Here is a 3,464-nt window from a genome sequence, read left to right as displayed (position 1 = left end):
AATAATAGAATGGACGAGTTACTCTCTGTTTTCTTTTCTTCCTACTCAACATGCTCAAACTCTGCTAGGGTGTAGCTTCCATTGATAAAGTGAAAGGGAAATGAATGATGGCTTCTATTTGTTCCTCAAACATGTCGTAAATGCCTATTATCGCTGGGAGGTAATAAAAAGATTCAAACTAATGGCATTGAGCATGCCAGCTATAAGGAGGAAATATCATGAGTAAGAAAAATTACAAAGATTTTAGTAAAGGATAGAAAGTATAAATACCAGAAAAGCTACAGAGACTGAGTTCTGGGTGTTCAAGAGATCAATTACATCTACTTGAGGAATCACCAGCGTTTTCCCAGAAGACCTGGTATTGCAAATGCTCCTTAAAGGAGGACCCTGACTTAGTTGAGCAGAAATAAGAACAGGCATTAGAGATAAAAAGATTCTAAAAGGAGAGGGCTGGGGATTTAGCTCAGTAGTTCTGCCACCTGATTCGAAAACACAAAGACCGGAGTTCAATCCCCCATACCAAAAAAAAAAAAAGATTCTGAAAGGAGAGACATGGAGGTTAAGAAAGACAACTTTCATATAGAAAATTGTGTTTCTAGTGAGCTGGAGTTAGGAAAGATATGACCAGTGAGGTACTTTCGGCCACACTGAGGTGAACGAGGAATGTAGAACCAAACTCGCAGACTTTTTTCATTAAGTGTTGATGAGCCTTTGGCGGAGATTAACAGTTCACAGATAAGCAAAGAGACTAAAGGGTGAACAGTTCAAATCAAGTGATTCTATGGTTTCGCTTATGATGGCAGGAATGGAGAGAAGAGAATGACTACAAAAGGCGTTGACGGATAGAACTGCCATGCTTCAGAATGAGTCAGAAATAGGGAGAGAGGCCAGTGAGAGAAAGAACACAGGGATGGCATCAGTTAATGTGCTTCAAGTTAATACTGCAGAAAATCCGAGTACACTGTACAACCCCTGCATTGGTCTATCATTTGGAATTAAGGGAACCATTGAAGGCCATGTACATGAGTTGGCCAGTAACCAACTACAATTATTTCTTCCTTTTGGAAGAATTTCTAATTTCCTTGTTGTTTTGGGAAATTATCTCCCTCTGGAAGGCCTTAGAGACTTCTCAGCAAACTAGGTAGCCCTACATCAAGGCTACTACTAAATTTGTTAAACACTTGTGCTTCCATCATCATCCAACTCAGCCATTCCACTTGTCCAAGCATCCAAAACCTCATAAATCTTAGAAAACCCCAGATTCAGGGACTCAAACGTGACAGAGGCTGTTGTGGTGAGAAATAACAGAGGAATACGGAGAAGCAGCAGTTTTTGGTCCTCATTTAGAAAACTGTGTGGTATATCACCTTGTGCTCATTGTCTTTGAGAGCCTATGACTAAAATCTCCACATCAAGACCCAAATAGATGTCCTGGAAGGAAATAAGCCTGAGCACCACAATTTGTCCACATTACATTTTATTCTCCTTTCATCTCATATATGGTAAACCCCAATGGTTAACATAAATAACATTTATTTTAAATTATTTTCTTCATACAACTTAATGCTAAGGGAATGGTTGAAATTCTTGGGCCAGAGTCACAGAGACAGCTGGAGTGGTCTGTGATGTTAAGCATGTACAATCTCAAGGCTCCAGGATTTAAAAAATATTTTCTTAATTTAAAATTTTTAGCCTCCTGGTCTGATCTTTCCAACTCATATCGATTAACTTTTGCTGCATAACAAAGTCCTCCAAATGTAGTAGCTTCAGATAACACTTGAATATTTCTCATGATTTTGTGGTTAACTGAGTGGTTATTCTGCTGGCCTTGCCCGGGTTCACTCTTGTGGGGCAGCTGGAATCTGGGACACACTGGAATGACTGGGTTCTCCTGCATGTGGTCTGTTATTGTCAAGGAGTCTAGGCTGACTTCTTTATGTGGAAGTGGTAGCCTTTCAAGAGCCCTCCAACCCCTACCCACACGCAGGACAGGTGCTCGTGTCTCATTGGCTGAAGCCCTGGGCCAGTGTCCACAATGACATGAATACTGGGAGGTATGATTCAATAAGTCCCATCAGTGTAACCAGCTATCACATGATATAACACAGATCTCTCCAGAAGATGAAAGTCTGGTCGAGGAAGCTCAAAAATGTATATGAATTGATTCTCCTGGTCCTGGGCTGACTTGTTTCTGAAGACATGGAGTGTCAGGACAGATTCTCATCAATGAGAATAAACCACTGTGCTTCCTGCAAGGACTTCTCTTTTTCCTTCCCTCCCTCCTCCTTTCCTTCCTGCTCTGATTCCTTGCTACCTTCTTCCATCCAACCCTCTACCCTTCCTTCCACTTATCTTGTTGTGTGTGTGTGTGTGTGTGTGTGTGTAATCATTTTAATATTTGACCCAAGTCATTAGGATTAGTCCCTCCAAATGCTCACTTGAAAACTAAGGAGGGCAATGCATTATGCTAATTTTGTATCACTCTAGTGAACTTTGCACAAATAAATTGCCTCTTTCTTTATCTTCTGTGAATATGTAATTATCAGTAGCTTTACTTACTTTAAACTATACATTTGGGGACTTTGTGTAACGTTTTATGTGATTTTCCATGTTTCTAATTAGTTTATTTGGCATTTCTTTTACTTCTCAAAGCTAAATAATCCTGCATTACTCATAACTACTGAATCATTTCATTTCTACCATGTTTAATGTTAAATGAATGGAGACACTAAAGATAAATGGCCCCAAAATAGACCTTATAGCAGCAAACCACGCACATGTCCAAAACTACATAGCCTCCTGTTTGTTAACTTTTATTTACCTTGTTCTTTTCACATATTCTTGCTATCTATGCAGTCATTTAGGCTGTTTACCAGAGAAGATGTAATCGGTTCACATTAAAAAAGCTCAATTTCTAATATAAATTAACTGAAAGTATATTTTTATGGATTTTGTTTTTCATTAGTCCTAATGGTGTAACAGACAATATCATGCCAAATAGGAGCAAGATGTTGGCTCTTTCTTTCTGCTGTGTCTTTTCTGAGTCAGATTCTCCTGTATGTGGACCATTATATAGAAATAAGACATCTCTGAAAGTCATATCAATGTCCTTAGCTTGTGCTACCTGATTTAAACCAGGGATTATCCCGGGCATTGGGACAGCAGGTCCCTGAGAAAGTCAGATATTCTTTGTTAAATATAAAAGGTTCAGGTTAAAAATAAAACAGAATGAATTCCCTACATACTACCTGTATTATGAGTGCTACTTTCATAAGATACTTGTCACCCACTGCCTGCTTTAAACTTCATCCTCACCACCACCACCACCACCACCATCATCATCGTCATCATCATCATTGTCAATCATCAATACTATTTTCCTTATCACCATGAACCACATTTTTGTTTGGCAAGAGCCCATTGACAGGGAATGGAGAGAGGAGAGGGACTACACAGAGACTGAA

This window comes from Fukomys damarensis, unplaced genomic scaffold, assembly GCF_012274545.1.
Source record: "Fukomys damarensis isolate Sample0158 unplaced genomic scaffold, DMR_v1.0_HiC HiC_scaffold_18, whole genome shotgun sequence".
NCBI lineage: Eukaryota > Metazoa > Chordata > Mammalia > Rodentia > Bathyergidae > Fukomys > Fukomys damarensis.
The sequence above is the reverse complement of the archived record's forward strand: the minus strand, read 5'-3'. Positions refer to the sequence as shown.